The 22,342-nt window shown below is 37.4% G+C and overlaps 1 long non-coding RNA gene across 1 annotated transcript; it reads right to left on the bottom strand.

Annotated features, from left to right (window-relative positions):
• Window positions 1-16,002: 16,002 nt before the first annotated feature.
• Window positions 16,003-21,995, bottom strand: LOC141553102 (uncharacterized). Its single transcript, XR_012485281.1, has 3 exons — window positions 18,274-21,995; window positions 16,217-16,259; window positions 16,003-16,107 (listed from the first exon to the last, which is right to left on the bottom strand). It is a non-coding gene; the product is annotated as an uncharacterized LOC141553102 (long non-coding RNA).
• Between the last annotated feature and the right edge of the window lie 347 nt (window positions 21,996-22,342).

Here is a 22,342-nt window from a genome sequence, read left to right as displayed (position 1 = left end):
ATTGTCTTATGTCTCCTCCCAACTCCACAAATATTTGTCTTAAGTCTCCTTGTTTGAGTCTCACTTGATCTTTATAATTTTGTTACAATTCCAGTTGATTTGTTGTATCATTCTTTCCATTTACATTGTTGCCCTTACTGTGCGTTTTCTTGGCTCCGCTGACTTCTGTCTGCATCAGTTGAATTAGATCTTCTAGGTTTCTCTGTATTTATCACTTACATAATTTCTCACAGAGCTATAATATTCCATTATATTCATGTACTCCTATTTGTTTAGCTCATGCCCCAATTTCTAGGCACCAAATTTATTTCCAATTATTATCCATTACAAAAACTGATGCTATAAACATTTATGTGCATAGATAATATGCATTTTAAATCTAAGTCAACATATACCCACAGATTTGTGGCCCCTGTTTCTATTTGAGTTTGACAGACTGATGCAGAGCATGACTCAGAGACAGAGGAAACTGGGGTTGGAATTTCAAGTACTAAAGAGTCCATTAATTCTTTCCTCATACTGAAATCTGGGAAGGTATGTATTCTTTTTAAATACAAAGATTACTGGAATAAATGGAAGCAATTTCAAATGTTCCCAGACCCCAGCTGTGCTCAGAAATATATTTTATTTTACAGGGTTTTGCATGAGTGACTCAGTTTTGTGGTGTTTATTTTGCTGTCCTGCTCTATCCATCTGTGAAACCCCCTGAAAACATCCCCCCATTAGTGATGTGGGACAACATATCATGAATGAGACCAAAGCAGATGAATACAAATGAATGAGATCAAAATGTTAGAGGCCACAAAGGAACTGGAGGGTGATCTGTTCTTCATCTTAGCGTGTCAAACAAAACAAAATAATAAAAAAGGTAGATATCTGAGAGTTGAGAAAGAGAGTAAACTGTGAGCAAACAGCTCAGCAGGAGGTCCAGACCTGTCCAACAAGAGTGCAACAATCCACAGGAAATCACTAAGCAAAAATCTATTCCTTATAGAATGTAAGCTTCTTAAGGACAAATATTATGGCTTTATATACACATACATATATACATATGTGTGTATATCTTTGAATATATATACATGTTTGAATTCCCAGCATCCCGTGCAGTGACTGGCACATCATACTTAATATATGCTTGTTGACAAGGTACTTCCAACTTTCCAATCTTCCAGGCTTATAAACATGATTTTTATCATATTCCTCATTTTCCCTCATCAAACAAACAAACTCAATCAGTGATCAAATCACAGCCTTTCTAATTTTACAGCCCTCACAACCTTCTTTTCACTGACATAGCTCACTTTATTTGGGGCCCTCATCACTTCAATCTGTTACTACTTTCATTGGTCCTCAAACTTTTTAAGTAGGGGGCCAGTTCACTGTCCCTCAGACTGTGGGAGGGCTGGACTATAGTAAAAACAAAAGCTCACACTTTGTCTCCACCCCTCAGCCCATTTGCCATAACCGGTGGGCCCCATAAATGTCCTCAGTGGGCTGCATCTGGCCTTGGGCAGTAGTTTGAGAACCTCTGATTAGATTATCTGGACTATTCAACAGCCTCCTCTTGGATCTCCCTGCCTCAAGTTTCTCCCCAGTCCTTTTCATCCTACCCATATTACCAAAGTGATTTTATTTAAAGATTGATCTGATCATGTGACTTTCCTATTTAACCAATTTCAGTGGCTCTTAAAAGAGAAACTCCACTATTGATTTTTCAGTGCCTTTCACAATCTAGTTCAAATTATCTTTCCAGCTTCATTGATTATTACTCCCTCTACTATGTTCAGAGAGTCAACCAAACTGGCCTCTTATTCCTCACATAAGATACATCATTCATCATTTTGCCTCTACACTGGCCATACCCTACACCTGGAATCAATTTTAGCTTTATGATTCTGGACAACATAACTATTTCAGTTTTCCAAAAGGTAAAATAAAGATAATGAAAGCATCAATTTCCCATGGTCATTGTGAGGATCAAATGAGATTTTTTGTAAAGTTCTTGCCACAGTATCTGGCACATAGTAACTTCTTAATAAATACTTCCTTCTTTTCTTCCTTCTGTAAAGGGCTAGAACCGAGCAGATGCACTTAACCTAGCACTTAAGGCTAATTACCAATTGGACAATTCACTTTTTTTTTCATTATTATTTGTATTTTCGGTTTTTTAAAATTAATTTTATAATTATAACATTTTTTGACAGTACATATGCATGGTTAATTTTTTATGACATTATCCCATGGACTCCCTTCTGTTCCGAATTTTCCCCTCCTTCCCTCCACCCCTTCCCCTAGATGGCAGGCGGTCCCATACATATTAAATATCTTATAGTATATCCTAGGTACAATATAGATGTGCAGAACTGAATTTTGTTGTTGTTGTTGCAAAGGAAGAATTGGATTCAGAAGGTAAAAATAACCTGGGAAGAAAAACAAAAATGCAGTTTACACTCATTTCACATGGACAATTCTCTTTTAACTTGTTTGGAGGATGACCCTATTCAACTCTATGCTGGCTTGATCTGTGGGTGTGGTGACAGAAGGGAGGAGAGATCAGGGGTGGAGAAGGAGAAGCAGGATCATTCTTGGGCGGAGGAGAGAGAAAAAGCTAGTGTGGAGATTCCTAGATCGAATCCCCTGACAGTGACCCCAAAAGACCAAGAATAAAGACTTTTGCTTATCCTGACTCCAGCTGATTCTAAGATATTTAGGGTCTGAACATCCTTCCTTCCTTCTTTTTTCCTTCCTTCTTTCCTTTTTTTTTTTTTTTTTTTTTTTGCCTTTCTTCCTCTTTCTTTTAGAAGTAGCTTAAGCATCATTTTCTCCATGAAATATTCCCTGAATCCTTAGCTGTTAGTATCCTTCCTTTCTAACTATCTGATACTTAACTCCTTTGTTTATAATTATATTTGTTTACTTTATATTTGTGTGGGATATATATATATATACATACATACATATATATCCACAACATATTATATATATATATATATATATATATGTTTATACATATTATACATGTGTTTATGTGAACATATATACCTTTTCATCCCAATTACAATATAAATTCATCATAAATAGAGATTGTTTCATCTTTTGTACTTGTATCTCTAGCAACTAGAATAATCTCCAGAATAGAGCAATTACTTAATAAATAGATGTTAATTGATTATTTGGCTGATTCAAACATACCCCTGACATCCTCACACTTTTTAGGGGGTCTATGATAGAACAGAGGGTAATGCCTTAGTCTGTCCCATCTTATTTTTCTTAGTAGATGAATCTTTTCAATCCTGGTTGAAGATTTAATTAATCAGGCATTGATTTCCCACTTACATTCCGAGGGGTAATGTTCCTGGAATAAGCTGGTATGTAGTAGAAAGAGATATGGATTTAGAGTAGAGGACCTGACTTGCTATTTTTATAACCATTGGTAAATCCCTTAATCTCCCAGGACCTTATTTTCCTCATTTGAAAAGGGAGTAGATTAAGTCAGAAAAAAAGTACCTTGTATCTCTAGATGTATAATCCTCTAATTACAAAAATTCTCTGAGGAATCATTTCCTTATCTTTAGAATCAGGAAGTTGGAATGGATTTCCTCTTAAAAACCATTTCTAGTTATGTTGGAGCCAACTCAAACTGATTTGATTATGCAAACTTCAGGGTGAGAATTTACATTTAAAAGCTTAGGTAAGACAACAAATTAGGCTTGCTTTTGTATTTTGTTAATTGAGAGTTAAGAAATTAATGAGGAAAATTATAATAAAGCATATTGACCTTTAAAATGGGTCAGACATACGGGTTTTTTTCCTCCATTTTACCAGCATGTCTCTACTCCATTTGCTGGGATTTTAGAAATTAAAATAGACTCAGAAGGTCTTTCCAAAAAAATCATGGCACGCAGTTAGATTATTTCTTTTCCATCATAATTATACAATTTTAAAGTTAAAAGGGAATTTAAAAGTAACCTCTACTTGTAACCTAGTAACTTTGTACTAATAATAGAAATAATGGAGTAGTTTTCCATTTCCTTTTTTTTTTTTTTTTTTTTTTTTTTTTTTTTTTTTGCTAAGGCAATTGGAGTTAAGTAATTTGCTAAGGTCAGGATCACACATCTAGGAAGTGTTAAGTGTCTGAGACTAGATTTGAACTCAGGTTCTCCTGACTTCAGGGCTGATGCTCTATCCACTGTACCACCTAGCTGCCTCTAAACACTACTTTTGATAGAGCCTAATATAAAATTTTGGAAGTGAAATAGTACAGTGTATAGAGCTCCAGTCCTGGAGTCAGGAAGACTGGATTTCAAATCTGATCTGAAACACTTACTAGCTGTGTGACCCTGGAAAAGTCACTTAACCCTCTTTGCCTCGGCTCCTTTTCTATTAATGGGCTGAAGAAGGAAATGGAAAACTACTCCATTAATTCAGTGAGAAAACCCTAAATGGGATCATGAACAGTTGAACACAACTAAAATTACTAAGCAAAAACAACAACAAAGATAACATCATGTTTTGCTTTTTGGCTGCCTTTATTGAGCTTGTTATCTATTAAAACCCCTAGATCTTTTCCAGTTATGCCTCAGCCATCTTGTACCTGTGAAATTAAGTGTTTTGAACTCAAATATAAGACTATTTATTTAGCCTTATTAATTTCTATTAAATTTCATCTCATTACATTTCCACCAAAGGTTGATTCAATTGATGGGAATTGATGGCCCTTTAAGATTCCTTTCTAATTGCCCAACCCATGGTTGACCTTGATTCACAAATCCTGGTCAAAGGCACCCTTTGAATATCCGAGCCCAGTCCTACCATCAGCTCAGCTTCCCCCATCCCTCACCTGATCTGAGCTAACTGAAAAGCCCGCCAAGAATTTAGGGGTACCGCCCATCATCTTCTAGGTATAAAAGAAACAAGCCAGAACATTCTCTTTGTAGGAGCCCTCCCACCAACACATGGTATCCTTTCAGCCATATAAGGGTTCCTGCCCACTCAGAGGCCACCTCTGGCCCTGGCATCTTTCTAACTGAGCTTTACTTCCATATTTCTACAATAAACCTTTTTATTTATCAATCTCGGTTTTCTGGCCTATAAATTCATTTACAGGGGACACTGTACCTCATGGGATTATCTTACTATCTATGCACCGAGAAATGGGGTTCCCCCTTTCCTTTTCCTCATTACAGTCAATGTTTAGATACAGTTTCTGTTATCCAATGTAATGTCTATATCATTAAGCTTTTTATTATCTACACATTTGGTTAATATTTCATCTATCTTTTTCTAAGTCATTGATAAAAATATTTTCTCTTTTTCCCCAGATGATCTAAAGCAGGGGTGTTAACCTCAAGAGACATGGTTTCTGATCATTAAAAATCAATTTATAAATTAATTAGGCTAGCTGATAATAAGTTGATAGCCAGCGATATCTCTTGATAGCCAAAATTTGGAGTTTATTTTCTGTAATTTTTAAAAGTCACTTCTATGATGATGGTTTCTGTAACTTGGGGGAATAATGTTCCCTCATGTTGTATTTTGTCACATTTATGTTTTGTAACAGTGGACTATAGGCTATAAACCAATCTGTGATAACAAGTAACAAAGTTAAATACATTTTATGCGTTTAAGAGCACCCCTTATATCATTTTTAAGCAAATTTGAAAAATATCGAAGTCCACTCTATTAAACAGCTTAATTACGCTTTCAATTCAAATTTATAAAACCATTTGATGATTGAAACAGAAATATCTTAACTCTATGACTGACCTCAAATGATGGACGGGGCTAACATTTCTCCTCCACTTATATAAATTCACTGTCTCAGACCCCAATTCCTAAAACCCTAAATTCATGACTCCTGACTCTTTCTGCAAGACCTTTGCACTGTCCCATACAGAAAATTGCATGACACTTCATCTTTTATCTTTAGGTAAATCCCTTGCTTCTGGCTCTCCTTGCCAAAAAGGGCCTAGCTGTAATTCATAATTCAGTAAGTAAAAGGCATTCAGCTCCAGAGGGTAATATGCTCATCTCAGTAGCTTTTGTGATTGGTAGTGTTCCTTTCCCAGACTCAGATACTTCCTACCTACTTCTCCTTAACAGGATGAAGGGTAGGAATTATTCATGTATCATCCTTGCATAGCACTGTTCCCGTCTCAGAAGAAGTCTTTTCATAAAGTCTTGCTGAATTAAATTGCTTTCTAATGAAAATAGAAGCTTCTCAAGGAACTGGAAATGGAGACATAATATCACGAGGATCAATTCTCCATGAGCACAAGATGAAAGGAACAGAAAAGCAAGAAGTCTCAAAGAAAGGGAAGTTTGTTCATTATAGAGAAGTCTTTCCAGATGGCACAGTGGATGAGGAAGGGAAATTTGGAGTGGATCTTTTTGAGGAGAGGAAGAGGGATTAGATGGATAGTGATGAAAGAGTAACAGCAGATGTCTGAGAATAAGAAGAAACTGTAGTTTCCTAACCCGTGGGGGAAGGAGTCCAGGCAGAAGAGCTCATTGCAGCTAGAAAGATGAATAAAGCTTTCAAAAGTCTCACCTGAGAATCTTCCCTGATGGTTTTGTCTCAGAGTTTCCATCAACCGTTCAATCAACAAGAATTATTATTATTAGTGGATAAATAGACATTGGAGACAAATACAATAAATGAATCAATCCCTCCATGCAAGGACACTGTATTCTACTGATTTACACTCAGCCATGAATTGTGAGGCCTACAGTTTCAGCACTGTGGTCTCTATTTTACAGACAAGGAAACTGAGATTCTGAAAGGAAAAGTGACTTGCCTGTGGTGGAAATGTACTAGAAGCAAAGCTTTCCAGGGACTGCAATAACCTTGAGAATGTGTTAAAATTAGTAACAGTTGGACCTATCTGATTCTTTTTTATATAACCAGAAGCCAAATGGGAACCCATTGACTAGGGAATACTTAAACAAATTGTGATATATCAATACATTGAAACATTAATGTCATAAAAGTAAATAACAAAGAATACAGAAAAGTTTCAGAAGACTTCCATAAATTGGTATTATATGAAATAAGTAGAATCAGGAAAATAATGTACAAAATGCTTACAAAATAAGTCTTTATTAAGTGTTTCCTGTATTCCAGAAACTCTAAAATGGTATAAACACAAAGAAACTGAATGTTACAGAATTATTATAATTGGGTTTGCCCCTGAATAAGAGATGAGTAAATCGACTAAATTGCTACTTTGCTGGGATGGGGGAATTATGGGGGTGAAACACTCCATATACTGTTAGACTCAGTTCATATTAATTGATTTTGTTGAATTCACTTTTATTTTTCCTTTTCTCTCTTTTCATATTTTTTATTAAAAAGGATGGCCCTGGGAAAAGAAAATTAGGAAATTAAGGTAATTAAAAATCTATCATACTAATTTTAAAAATATAGATATAAAGAGTATATCAGGATACATGACATTACCAAGAGAACTGAATGATCATTGGCACAAAACAACTGGCTCTCCAAATAGATGTTTTCTCCTAGTAATCCTAAGTCAAGTGCTTCTCTACCCTTTAGGTAAAATATTATAACTATGAGTTATTGCTCCCTGGTGTTCTGACCTAAATCTTCATTCCATTTTCAAACTGAAAAGGACTTTTAAGGTCCTTCCATAACTTTGTAAACTATTAGAGCTAAAAGGGAACTAATAATTATCTGATAGATTTTCACAGATGAGGATATTAGGGCCCAGAGAAGGTCTGGTTCCAGCTTGAGTACTTCCCTTTACTGCAGAACAATAAACCAACCCAGCTCATTTTCACCCTTAGGAGGAAGTATTAGGGACCTTAGAAGTAATCGAGCCACCATGTTCCCCAAACTCAGTCACGCTCCTGTCTGACCACTTTGCAATCATGACCTGGATCCCATGGGGAAGGTGCACTGTGAGTTCCTGCCATGTGTCTGGGTCAAACTCAAAGGTACAGATAGCAGTTCATACCACAAAGGGTGCTGTGAGTGGAAAATGTAAGGCAGTTCCCAGGAGGAAAAACCATCAGACTCAGCCCACTGCCCTGCATCCCAAAGGCAAAGGAACAGCAAGAGGTGGGGAATGAGTGCAGCCCAATCAGAACACAGGACACATGATTGGGGACTGAGTAGGGAGGGATTTGAAAAGCTTCCAAAGGGCTTGGATTTCTCACTGGAGCCTCATGTCTCTGAGTTCTCTATGGGATGGAGTCCAGATACCTTCCGGAACATAGAGGGGCAGAGTGGTCAAAGTGCTAGACCTAGGACTGGAATTATAGATTTAGAATTCAACAACCATTATTTTAGCCTACCAACCTGATTTTATAGAGAAGAAAACTGGGGGGCAGCCAGGTGGTGTAGTGGATAGAGCACCAGCCCTGAATTCAGGAGGATCCAAGTTCAAATCTGGTCTCAGACATTTAACACTTCCTAGCTGTGTGACCCTGGGCAAGTCACTTAACCCCAGCCTCAGAAAAAAAGAAAAAAAGAGAGAGAGAGAGAGACAGAGACAGAGAGAGAGAGAGAGAGAGAGAGAGAGAGAGAGAGAGAGAGAGAGAGAGAGAGAGAGAGAGAGACACAGAGACACAGAGAGAGACAGAGAGACACAGAGAGAGACAGAGAGACAGAGAGAGAGACAGAGAGAGAGAAAGAGAAAGAGAGAGAGAGAGAGAGAGAGGCAAAGAGAGAGAGAGAGAGAAGAAAACTGACCCTTCAAAAAAATGACTTATTTAAGGTCAACAAATAATACAACCCAGATTTGAATCCAGGTTTTCTGATTACAAAGTCAGCATTCTTGGTGCTGTCCCATGATGATTTTAAACTGGACTCCAATTCTGCTTCTTTTACATACTACCTGTAATCTTTAGCAAACCATCTTACCTCTGGAGCTTCTGTACAATGAAAAAGTTAGACTAAAAGGCCTCTGAAATCTTTTTCAGGTTCAGTTCTGTGAACCTAAGTTTTCTAATCTATAAAATGGAAATAATTTCCACAGTATCTACCTTTCAAAGCTAAGAGGCTCTCCTAAAATAATCCATCTAATTTATAAACTATAGGACTCAATAGAAATACCAGCCAATATTGGTCTGGCATAGAGGAAGTGTAGCATAGAGAACAGAGACCCAAACTGGGGGTTAGAAAGACAAAGATTCAAATTCTGCTTCTGACATGTAGAGGTTGGGAAATTACCTGGAAACCACTAATGTTTTCAGAGGACCCCAGACAACTGCATAAGAGTAGTTCAATGGCTTACCTAAATTGGAAGAGGGAGTCTCCTATATTATATAGAGTCAATCCCTATACTAATGCCAGGCGGTGCCCTAGTGTGCAGAGTACTAGACCTAAAGTCAGCAGGACTCATCTTTAGGAGTTCAGATCTCAGACTTTTACTAGCTGTGGAACCCCGGGCATATTTCACAATTTTGTTTGCCTCAGCTTACTCATCTGTAAAATGAGCTTGAGAAGGAAATGGCAAACCACCTCAATATCTTTGCCCAAAAAATCTCCCAAAATGGGGTCATGAAGAGTTGGACATGACAGAACAGCAACAACAAATACCAATGGCATTGCTAGCCCAGGCTGGAAATAAATAAGCAAAATCAAGATGACATTAAAAGTACACCGGAATCTGATCTCTACCCATTGTTCCACCTAGGGAGTGGCTTCCTCATTGACCCCCCTGAAAGTGTCATGAATTCCTGATTCTTACTGAATGTGCTGCTAGAGAAAGTTCTGGATTTGATGTCCCTATCTCTTTTACTTAATACCGTTTTGACCCAGAGAAAGCCCCTTTTACAGTTTGTTGCCTCAGTTTCCCCATTTATAAAATAAAAGGATTTGATAAGATGTTCTCTGAGATGCCTTCCAATACTAGCTACATCTCATGAGTCTTGTCTGATTACTTCCCTCACCTGCAATGTTCCCTTTTCTCCTCTCCACTTGTTCCAAAACTGCTCTTCAAGGCTCTGCTCAAGTCCCACTTATTCCAAGAAGTCATAGATCTCACCAGTCCACCAGCGCTCTGAATTTCTACAGCACTCAGTAGCTGCCCCATGCTGTTTATTCATGGATCTCTTGGGAACAAAGAGAATTCTCATTAAAGGCACTCAGCTGGGGGGAATTCCAGCTGACTCAATGGCATGGCAATCCCATAGGAAGCTGGGGTATTATCTCTGCTCTCAGTCTACCAGATGCATGCTCAGTTGACTAGTCTGGGTACCTGGATATTGGTATGTCACTGCTCATGACTGTGGGCTCAACATCTCTGGTAGGGACCCTTCTAAAAAGACAGAACCTCTCTGTGGGACAGGAGAGATCATGAGAAAGAAGTGAACTCAAAGGGTAGGATATGGAGATCCCAAGAAATTGGAGTGATTGACCTTAATGTTATACAGGTGCTCAACTATATATATATATATATATACACACACACATATATATATATATATATATATATATATATATATATACACATATATATATATGTATATATATATGTATATATATATATACACACATATATACGTATATATGTATATATATATACATATATACGTATATATATGTATATATGTATATATACACATATATATGTATATATATGTGTGTGTGTGTGTGTGTGTGTGTGTGTGTGTGTGTGTGTGTGTAAGACAAGTGATATCTAGAGAGGTAAAATTACTTGCCCAAAGTCACACAGGAAGAAGGGTCAACAGCAAAACTTGAACTCTGCTCATTTAATTTCAGAACCTAAGCTCTTCCCATTCTTCCTTGTTGCCTCCCTAGTTTACTGTTTTCTAAAATAAATAGCAGCTAAATACATATACTATACCAGACAATCTCCTAAGTACTTGGACGATGAAAACAAAATGAAACAATCCTTACTCTCCAGGAGCTTGTATTTTTCCTGGAGATTCAACTCCCTGATGAGTATAGAAAGCAATGATGGGGCCATATTGAAAGGTATTTTAAATAGAATAAAGAGAAGAAATGTGTGTCTTATTTCTGAAGAAAGAGGGAGCCACTGAGGCTTTTTGAGCTAGAGAGGACCATGGTGAATGCACAATGCAACATTTAGGTCATTACAGCGTTTCTTGCACTGTATTGTTCCTGAGTAATTTTGTCTAATTCTCATAACTCCATTGCAGGGGGATGGGTGGGGTTTTTAGCAAAGACTTTGAAGTAGTTTGTACTGTCATTTTACATATGAGGAAACTAAGGTAAATAGGGCTAAGTGATTTTCTCAAGGTCACACAACTAAGAAATATCTGAAGCTGGATTTGATCTCAGGTACTTATAGTATGACTTTGGTCGGTCACCTCTTCCCTCTAGGACTTAGTTTCCCCACCTGTAAATGACGATAATCATAATATGTGACAAAGTTGTTGTGAACAACAAAAGAGATAGCATATAGCATCATGTGCCCCAGAAATATTACAATGCTATGTCAATGTTGACTATTATTAACATCTATAAGATCATAGCAGCAATCCTCCTAGAGGAGGCTTTGGAAACCAATGAGATAAAGGGTGTTCATGATCTCGATGAACTTCGGAAAAGCTCCATGCACTTAAGGAAGTGAAGTCTTACTATTATTAGAATCTTGGATTGTTATTTAAAATCTGACAAAGGACTTCTGTTCTTATCATGGAGGGAAAATTCACCTTTTCCAAGAACACTCAGGATATGAGCTGTGACTAGTGGCGTGGCCCTCCCGTCGGTACATCAAACAAGGCAATGAGCTAAAGAAAATATCTCCAGTCCTTGGGGATGTGGCAAGGGAAGGTAATATCCTGTGAGCACCGATGAGGCCACATTTTGGATGGCACTTTCAAACCAATAAGGGGGGCCTCCTCCAGCTGGCAGGTGGGTTCAAGAGAGGGAGAGGGGACCAGATGAAAAATTAATGAACAGCAGACCCCCTTACTCAGTTCCCAACCTTCTTCTCCGTCCTGAATACTTCCAACAGAAGCCAAAGTTAGACCAGGGGCTGTCCCTTCTCCTTCAGGGTGGCACAGATACATGGTCTGGTCCCCATTTATGGAGGGAGAATTAAAAAAAAAAAAAAAAAAAACAGCCAACACTCAGCTTCTGCCACATCCTTAGACATTGTGGGAAGTCCATCCAGCCCTCTGAGGTACCCTTCACCCTAAAGCCTCTTTAGTCAATTCTTCACAGGTGGCAGCTTCAGAAACAAACCCTTTTGAAAACCCAGCCAAGCAATCTCGGAGCTAGATCCGGGACCTCTGAGCCAAAGTCAAGTCAAGAAACTTAGCTCTGTTAATTCTCTGAGCCAGCTTCTTCTGCTCACTCTTCTTGTGACCGCCCTCTGGTGACTCACTAGGCCTCTATCTAGCCTAGGCAAATATAAGAACACTGATTACAGAAAGACCCTGGAATATACGCAGTTGTAAAGGCAGAGTGGTTGATGTTTTGTATCTGTCTACCTCTTGAATCAGTCATATTATTCACTCTCAGTTTCTTCTCATCTAGAACCCAAATTCCCATTAAATCCTACTGGCCCACCCTGAATACAATCCCAATCACCATCCTAAATTTTTCTTCCTTGAACTTGTATAACTTGATATGTTCTTTCTCTCAAGACGCAATTATCAATCAACGGGAGATGCTTTAGATTATAAGCTCCTTAAAGACAGCTTATCTTTCTTTTTGTTAATTGTATCCCCACTCCTTAGCACAAGAGAGACACTTAATATATATTTATTAAATTGGATATGTAGGATTACCCTAAGAATTTTGAAAAAAAAAATTGACACTTAATCATGGAACAGTGGGAAAATATTGGGCATGATATCAGTGAAAACTGGGTTCAAACATTTATAATATATGTGCTCTTGGGCAAGCCCAAGGAAGCTCCCAGAGTCTCAATGTCCTTTTGGTAAAATGAGGGGATTGCATTAGCTGACCTCTGAGTTCTCTTCCTTTTCTAATTTCATAGTCCTATATCCCCTTGTGGCTGAAACAACTCCCTAGGTTATATTATTTAGGTGGTTTTAGATCTTCTCCAGTGAAGGGAATTCTCACAATGGATAAATCCTGTTCAGGACTGTTATACACACATATGGGCTTAAAAGTTTACAAAGTTGATCAACTATGATGGACTTGATTATTTTCTACAATGAGGTGATTCAAGACAATTCCAAAAGATTGTGATGGAAAGAGCTGTCCATATCCAGAGAGAGAATTGAAGAGATGGAATGGGGATCAAAGCATAGTATTTTTACTTTTTTATTATTGTTTGTTTGCTTGGATTCTTTTTCCCTTTCTCATGTTTTTTCCCCTTTTATCTAATTTTTTTTGTTCAGAATGATGAATATAGAAATATGTTTAGAATAACTATATACTTTTAATCTATCATTGCTAGTTTTCTTGGAGAGGGGGAAGAAGGGAAGAGAAGGAGAAAAATTTGGAGCACAAAGTTTTGTGAATGTTGAAAACTATCTTTGCATGCACTTAGAAAAAAATAAAATATCATTTAAAAGGTTTTTTTTACAAGTTCACAAAGTAATTTATTTACAAAAACTCTGGCAGAGAAGATAATACAAATACTATTCTCATTTTACAGAAGAAGAAAATAAATCTCAAAAAGATAAAGGCATGTGATAGAGGTTGTATCATTAATGTCAGTACCTTCATTCAAGGCTATGGCCAATATATTTCCAATCTAAAGTCCTTACTCCATGCTACCTTTCAAATCATCATCAAAGAGCATATCCTAGAGTCAACAGAGCAGTGGAGTGAGTCTTCTTGAAGGTTTCAGAGACAGAAAATGATATAACTAATAGTGGGACAAATTGGAGGTTTCACTTCCACTTTCTGTGCTGATTGTTGGTGGGGTATAGAAGAAGCCAAGGACAGAAAGAAAAAAGTAAGGATGTTTGGGATAAATAGTACCACCTACCTGACTTAATAAAGTCCCTGACTCTAAAGTCCCTGAAATCTGTCTTAATTTCTAAATCTGTAAATAAATGAATTCTTGTGAAGATTGTCTATATCCCAAGAAGGATGTCAGAAGCAGGTAGCTAATAATAGGTAGGAATAGGCAGTTTAGCAGCTAGAGTGTTGAATTTGAGATCCAGAAGACCTAAATCCAAATACTGCTTTAAATACTTTTTAGAGGTCAGGAAGAGTCTAAGAGCACTGAAAAGCGACTAAACAATAAGCAACAAAAGATATGTCTATTTTCCTTTTTTTTCTTTGCTATTTTCTCTTATGTGAAATTGGGTCTAGGCAAGTCAAAACAATAATAAGTATTCATTATGTCTTTAGTACTGTGATAAGTATTAGGGATACAAAAGCAATCAAAAAGAAAACCAGTTTCTATTCTCAAGAGGTAAACAACTAGACCCAAAAAGGAGTTAAAGGCAGAAGGGATAGAAATAAATGTGCCTCTATGGGGGTAAGATGCTAAAGAATAGATGATCTGGACTCCCTTAAAAAATCAAGGTCACAGAAGAAAGTCTCCAATAAGAAAAGGGAAAAGAGGATTTCCTCAGCAGAGGAATGTTCCAGGGTAAGAAGACTGCAGAGAATGCTGCTTGTACCAGGGTGACAAGACCCTGGGAGCTGAAAAAAGTTCTAGAATGACACTGCAGCAGAAACATGGTACTAAGATTGAAAATATCTGGATAATATAAAAACAACAGAAAGAGCAATATATTTTTTTTAAATTGCATATTACATTGAATTGACTTCTGACTTGCCCTATAAATTCAGGATACCTCTTAGTAATTAAATATATATGATTCAAAGCTTATCAGATTAGCAACTAATCTCCCTGTTTGATAGATTCCAATGGATTTCTATGACTATGTTGACACAAACAATTGCAGACTTGTCCCATTTATCTTCAGTTCAAAGATTTTGCTGCTGCACCCTTTCCAAATATGTGTGTGTGTATGTGTGTGTGTGTGTGTGTGTGTGTGTGTGTGTGTGTGTGTGTATTGCTGGTTGAAAAGATGTTTCACAGGATTACCCTATTATTCTTCCTTGTGCTCATCAAACAATAAATCCCTTCCCTGTTCACTTTCACTAATTTCTCTACCTATGTCATCTCTCCCTTTTAGATTCTTTGAGGCTGGAATTCTCTTACTTTTTCATGTGCATCCTTTATACCTAGAACAATGTCTAACTATAGGCACTTAATAAAATGATTTTTCATTCAAATTGATCAATTAGATCATTTATATTATCCATTTCTCATTCAAGCATACTTTGGAATCATGACTTGGAAACAGAATTTGTCTAACAAATTGACTCTGATTTTAGTGGAGCCATGGCCATAACTTTTGTGTGTGTGTGTGGGTGTGGGTGTGGGTGAGTGTGTGTGTGTGTTTCAATCAGGCAAATCAATTGAGGGGATGTATAATCACAAAGACCCTGGAAAACTGTGAACATGCTATTAAAAAGGGCTAAGATCAAGGGGAAGAAAGAATTATAGGGGAGTTTGATATAAAAAAGTATGTCATATAGGAACTTCCTATTTGAATTAATTGTTACTTAAGTGCTATTATTTCTATATGACAGAAAGACTAGAAATATAGTCAGTATTCTCTCTAAATTTTGTCACCCCAGGCCAAAGTTCCTTTCATCCCACCATGGTTTTCAGGTATCTCCAGAGACTAAATGGATATATTACTGGGGAATAAGTGGATCCTTTTTATTGTTTGATTGATCCACTTCATTTTTGCCTTGCATCCCCATCATTTAACATAGTGCCTGGCACACAGTAAGTGCTTCATAAAAATGCTTAATTGATTGAAACAGAATAGTAAACTAACTTTATAAAATCAATCAGAAAAGTCAACGAGGGACAGTGGTTTTATTCTGCATTAGCAGCTCTGCTTCCAAGATAAAACCAAACTATTGGAACTTTCCACTGAAACTTCAAAAAGAAAATTTGAAACTTTATTTTGTTTTATTTTATTATTTTTTGGGAAAGTTTACAAAGTTGAAGAGAACTTTCCTGAAGGATCATGTTTCTCTCATTCTTGGCCCTGGATCCCTAGAGGAAGTGCCCAGATGCTCTGCTAAAAGGCTGCGTTCTCCCAGTGGTTCCAACCTCGTTACAAAGAGGGAGTGATTTCCTAGAACACAGTTGGTTATGAGTAAATGTTTCTTTTGATTAACTCCTTTTTATTATTACTACTAATAAGCATGTAATGAAATTACCCGGATCTCAGGAGTTAGCCTTACCTCATAAGATGTCTGGCCAAGGTCCCAGAACAAAACTGTGGGCCTAAATATAGAATATTTCTCACACTCACATAGAGAGAGGGAGAGAATACAAGAAACATATGAAAGCAATAATGGCTAGAACTGACTTTATTCTGGATCAATATATAATTGGGAAGATTAAGCAATTCTTCACTTACATAGTCCCCTTCCCTACCTTCCTCCTTCTTAAGCCTTCTCCAGTCTTACTTCCATTTTATCTGTCAGGTCCCTTTCTCCTCTGTAAAGTCCTGTTGTCTCCAGAAACTGCTGATCACTCTCTGGGAGGAGATCTGCACTTAGTAAGAACCTAACACTCTTCCATCTGTTAACCCATCTCCGGCTCCCAAACAGCCACTTTTTTTTTTTTTTTATCACCCCACAGAAATGATCATAACAATAATTACCATTTGTAGTGTTTCAAGGTTTCTAAAATGCTTAAAAAATTTGATCCTTACAACCATCCTAAGTGGTGGGGCAACTGAGGCAGACAAAAATTAAAAGATTTGCCCAGGATCATAGAATTAGTAAGGGTCTCAGACTGGACTGGAACTTGAAATCTAACTTTCTGAATATCCATTTTACCACTTGACATGTGGCAAGTACTTAAATAAAAGCTGGTTGATTTCTTAGTCAATTTCAAATGTTACTGTCATTGAAATTTACCTTGAAAATTTCCATCAAAAAGGAAACCACAAACCCTGCCCTTCTCCTCATCCAAAGTAGCTATTCCACTTAAGGAAAGTTGAAATTGTTAAGATGTTTCCTTGTATGGAGATAAAATGTATCACTTTGCTATTCTCTTCAGTCCCTTGTTGCTAGTTGGCCCTTTAGGGTCAAGGGAATAAGGTTAATCCCACTTTCCCTTTATAGTCCTTCAAAAACTTGAAGACAACTATTCGGCCCTCCCTCCCTCCCATTCTTATTTCTAGAATAATGATGTCTTGCTCCTACAACAGATCTTTTTGTTGTTGTTGTTTTTTAAACAAGAAAGTAATAACCAGCACTTGAACCCAGATCCTCTGACCAATGCTCTTTCAGTTACTGTATCAAGTTGTTTTTTTGTTAAACCTAAAATATATTACCAAACTGCTTTATACTCCAGTGACTTTTTACCTTGGGAAAGGTAGCTCATCATATAAATCCTAGGCGTTTAGTTATTTCAGTCCTGTCCAACTCTTAGTGATCTTGGTTGTTCTGTTTTGGGGCAGATATAATGAAGTGGTTTGCTATTTCCTTTTTCAACTCATTTGAAAAATGAAGAACTGAAGGTAGCAGGTGAAGTAATTTATTCAGGGTCACACAGCTACAAAGTGTCTGAGGCTGGATTTGAACTCTTGAAGATGAATCTGACTGATAACAAGCCCAGTGCTATATCCACTGAGCCAATAAGCTGCCTTGTGCCCCTGATCCCTCCAGGAGAGCTATTTCCCACCCCCACTAAGAGGAAGTAAATGTTCAAAAGCTTGGCATACCACCTAAAAGAAACTATCAAGCCCCTGTTCATGTGAGTCAGAGCTGGCTAATATTTAATCTCCGAAGAACAAACAAATCTATGCTATTGCCATCATTTACAAATTCATACTTATTAGCATTTGGAGTCCTCGGGCAAGATCTCTCCAAAGTCTGGTTAATGAACAAATCCAGATTCATAGAATTGCCTAGCAAGAAGGAATTTTAGTGAATACTGAGCCCAAAACTTTCATTTTTTCCAGGTGTTGAAACTGAGGCCCAGAGATGGGAACATGCTTAAGAGTGAACAACTAGAGGCCTTTCTTGTCCTCGTTTGTTTTGAGAAACTTCCCCATCTCCATCTCAACTTTAAGAGTTGGTTTGGACATATATACATATATTATATTTAATTTATATTTTAACATATGTAACATTCTTGGTCAACCTGCCATCTGGGAGGGGGGGGGAGGAGGAGAAAAATCGGAACAAAAGATTTGGCAATTGTCAGTGCTGTAAAATTACCCATGCATATAACTTGTAAATAAAAAGCTACCAAAAAAATACTATTAAGAGTTGACATGGTATACCTGATATAGAGTTGGCTTTAATTCAGGTCCCACTTCCGATACATCCTATCTGGAGGACTCTGGACAAGCCTTTTAACCTCTCAGTGGTACAGGCCAGACATGTCAAATATGCAGAGGGGCCAGATGCCTGTTGCCCCCAACATTCCCAGTGAGGCTGAGCCAGACTAAAATAATTGGGAAACATTTACAAAAATAAACAAATTAGTAAAAATAAATATATAAACATGTGTGGTTTTCTGAATCAGTCTATGGCCCACATGGATTTTTTGCAAGTGCTGTTCAGTGGCTCCTGTTTCTATTTGAGATTGACAACCACTGTTCTAGGAAGCTCTAAAACACTAAGAGAAGATACCAATGAGCACCAGGAGAAGCCGTTACCTTTTCCAAGAGAGCCCTGTACTTCTGAAATCAGACCAAGGACAAAACAATCTACACCGTGTAACTTTTGTCTGCTATTTGAATTTCCCCAAAGAATAGGTGATGTCATCCTTGAGGTCATCCAGGGATGTTTTTACATGAGGGCAAATATCCAGAAAATAGAGATTAAGAAGTTTCTGGGTCTGATTGGGATGAATGCCTCCCTTTACTCTTTCTTTTACTTGGAAGGGGGTTGCCATCCTTCTTGAAGTAATTTCCCTGTTTCTACATTCTATCTCATCATTAATAAGTTGCTTAATCATTCTAAGAGAGAAAATGACTAATTTCTGATGAATACTGTAATAAAGCTTGTTCTTTAAACATTTACAGAAAGTGACCCATTGGAAATGGATATCTGAACTGTACAGACATCTATATGCCTATAAGACTGGGGTAGGAATTGAATTTAATAGTAGAAACAATCATTGAACAATTACACCATCCTTCATTTCTTCCCCATTAAAGTGAAAACTGTGTTGCCCAGGTTCTGTCTTAAGTTCTCTTTACTCTTCTCTCTCTATTTTCTCAGTCTCCCAGTCATTCTGTCAAATGAAATAATTTTGAAGAGTGTTTAGCACATTGCCTGGCACATCTTAAGATCTCCATAACATGGTTGTTCCTTCTAGCTTCTCTATCTCTGTTTCTATGTCTCTCTCTGCACTGAGTAGAGGAAACTGTCCAGGGACTTATATCAAGCAGGCGTTATCTGTATTTCCTTCCAGAAACTGTTGCCTGGTTTACAAATGCAGGCTGCTCTGACTCCTGGGGTGGAGAATTTCTCTTCAAAGTTGTTAGAGACTATGAAGAGTTACTATAGGAAATAAAAAAGATGCATCCATGGGAGAGAGGAGAGAAGGGACACTCATGATCATAAGGAAAATGAAGAATAGAATATTACACTGAAGAAAAATTCCAGTGACTCTATTCTCCTCAAGATCAAATATAAATCTTCTCTGTCTTTTAACACTGTATAATCTATCCCCTTCCTATCTGTTGAGTCTTTTTATATCTCTTTTATTTCCACATAATCTCTAACCCAATGATAACACCTGGTTACTTCTTGCATATGATACTCCAACTCTTGGCTAAATTTATCCCCTGACTATCCCCTTACTTGGAACTCTTCCCTCATTTTAACCTTTTGGTTTCCTTAAAGTCTCAACTAAAATCTTATATTCTGCAGTGTTCCTTAATCTATGTCTTCCCTCTAAAATTTTCCTCAATTTATTCTATAGTTATCTTGTATTTATATAATTGGTTGTATGTTGTCTCCCTAATTAGACTTGAAAGCAGTAACTATTTCCTTCTTTATTCATATTCCTAGCACTTACAGTGTCTAGCATATAGTAGGTGTTTAATAAATGCTTGTTGATTAACTTTCTGTTCCTAAATTCCTTGCTTCTCCTCAATAATCTCACAGCAACATTTTCCCTAACATATCCACTGAGCACTTTGTCTTCACTGGAAAAAAAAATTGAGGACACTTCCCCCTTCTTCCCTTCTCTTCATTATAATTCCTCATTATAATGTCAAAATAATAAGTGGCTATTCTCTTTCTCAAGGTCAATCCTCAACATATGACCTCATTTTCCTCCATATATTCCACCAGACTGCCCCATTTTATAATCTCTAATCTCTCTACCATCTCTAATCTCCCAATACCTATAGACTGCCCACAAATGTGTCTGTCTATCCTAATAAATAAAAGCTAATTGGATCCATTGATACTTCCTCCCTCTCTTCCAATTATTATCTTATGTTCCCTTCTTTTCATGGGTAAACTCCTTGAGAAAGGCATTTCATTTAAAGTCTTGTCTTTTCCCTCCTTTCATTTGATTCTTAAACCTTTGCTGTAGAGGCCCAGAACTCTGTAAAGGTGTACTAAAATCGAGGTCAGTGTGGTGCTTATGGTTAAGTACCTATTCAATGTAAGATCATGGTTCTCTATGATGATGTAATGGTGCTCAATGTGGTGTAGTGATGTAATTGTATTGAAGTATTTAAGGGCTGGGACAACTGGGAATGCCCTCTTGGCCACAGCTCTCAGCCATAGACACAAGAGAAGACACCAGATTCTAGACTCCATTTTTGACCAGTGTGGCCTTCCTGCCTCCTTCACTCCTCCACTAAGAGCAAGGACTTAGGTTGATCCCAAGATCCTCCAGAAAGCTAGCCCAAACATGACACTTTGCCATTTGATCTCTTCCCTCATTATTTTACTGAATCTGCTCTGTGCAAAGTTACCACTGAATTCTTAGTTACCAAATCTAATGTGCTCTGCTCAGTCCTCATCCTTCTTGCCTCTCAACTGTTTTTGACACTAATAGTCACCGTAGCCTTTATATTCTCATCTTTCCAGATTTTTAAGACTTTGCTCTTTTCTAGTTCTCCTTAGCCAGTCAATCACTCCTCACACTCTGAATCTTCATTCATATGATACACATTAACTGTGGGAATCCCCCAAGGATCTGTCTTGGATTCCTCTTTTCTTCTTCTAGTCCATACTATTCCACTTGGTGATCTAATCAGTTCTTATTGATCTGGTTATCATGTCTATTCAGAAGATTCCCAGATCAATATATCCAGTCCTAGTCTCTCTTCTGAGCTATAATCAGGAATCAGCTGCTGTTTTTAGACTTCTTGAACTTGGACAATCCATAGTTCTCTCAAACATATCCATAACAGTAATTATTGCTTATTACCTAAAAATTTTCTCTTCGAAAATTCTCTATTATTGTTGAGGGTCCCATCCAAACTCATCATCCTCCACTTTTCATTCCCACTCACCACACATATCCTATATTTCCCTATTTCTCCTTTCATATTTTTCATATATGTCTTTTTCTCCACATAACCCTAATTTTAGTTTTTCTCACTTTGCTAGTCTCTCTTCTGAGCTATAATCAGGAATCAGCTGCTATTTTTGGACTTCTTGAACTTGGACAATCCATAGGCCTCTCAAACATATCTATAACAGTAATTATTGCTTATTACCCAAACCTTTTTCTCTTCAAAATTTCTCTACTATTGTTGAGGGTCCCATCCAAACTCATCATCCTCCACTTTTCATTCCCACTCACCACACATATCCAATATTTCCCTATTTCTCCTTTCATATTTTTCATATATGTCTTTTTTCTCTTTGTACCCACAGCCATAACCCTAATTTAAGCTATTCTCACTTCCCTCCTGAAGTATGATTGCATTATCCTTGTAGCTGCTTCCCCTACCTCAAGTCTCCCCATACTCCAATATACACTTCTTCTTGGAACTGCCCATCTCTTTGAGTATCAAATATAAAACTCTCTGCTTGGCATGTTCTGAAGCTCCTTGTAGACATAAGTTAGACCTTTCTCACCCTTCCACACATATTATATGATCCAGCTAGTCTAGCTTCCTGTTTCTTAAAGCTAAAGCTGGAAAACCTTTTTAAAAAGAAATTTCTTCCACGTGTCAATTGGAAGATTCCTTCCAATTAGCAAAACATAGAATTATTGGATTCTGCTGTTCTGTGCAATGTGTGAGAAATTGCACTGAAATATTATACAACACACAGAAACATCAAAATGCGAAGGTCCTGCACAGTCGATAAATGTTGTCTATTACCTGTAATTGACTGGTTTACACGCAGATGTTCTCTCAGTGGCCAGGA

The sequence above is a fragment of the Sminthopsis crassicaudata genome, chromosome 2 (genome assembly GCF_048593235.1).
Source record: "Sminthopsis crassicaudata isolate SCR6 chromosome 2, ASM4859323v1, whole genome shotgun sequence".
Lineage (NCBI taxonomy): Eukaryota > Metazoa > Chordata > Mammalia > Dasyuromorphia > Dasyuridae > Sminthopsis > Sminthopsis crassicaudata.
The sequence above is the reverse complement of the archived record's forward strand: the minus strand, read 5'-3'. Positions and strand labels throughout refer to the sequence as shown.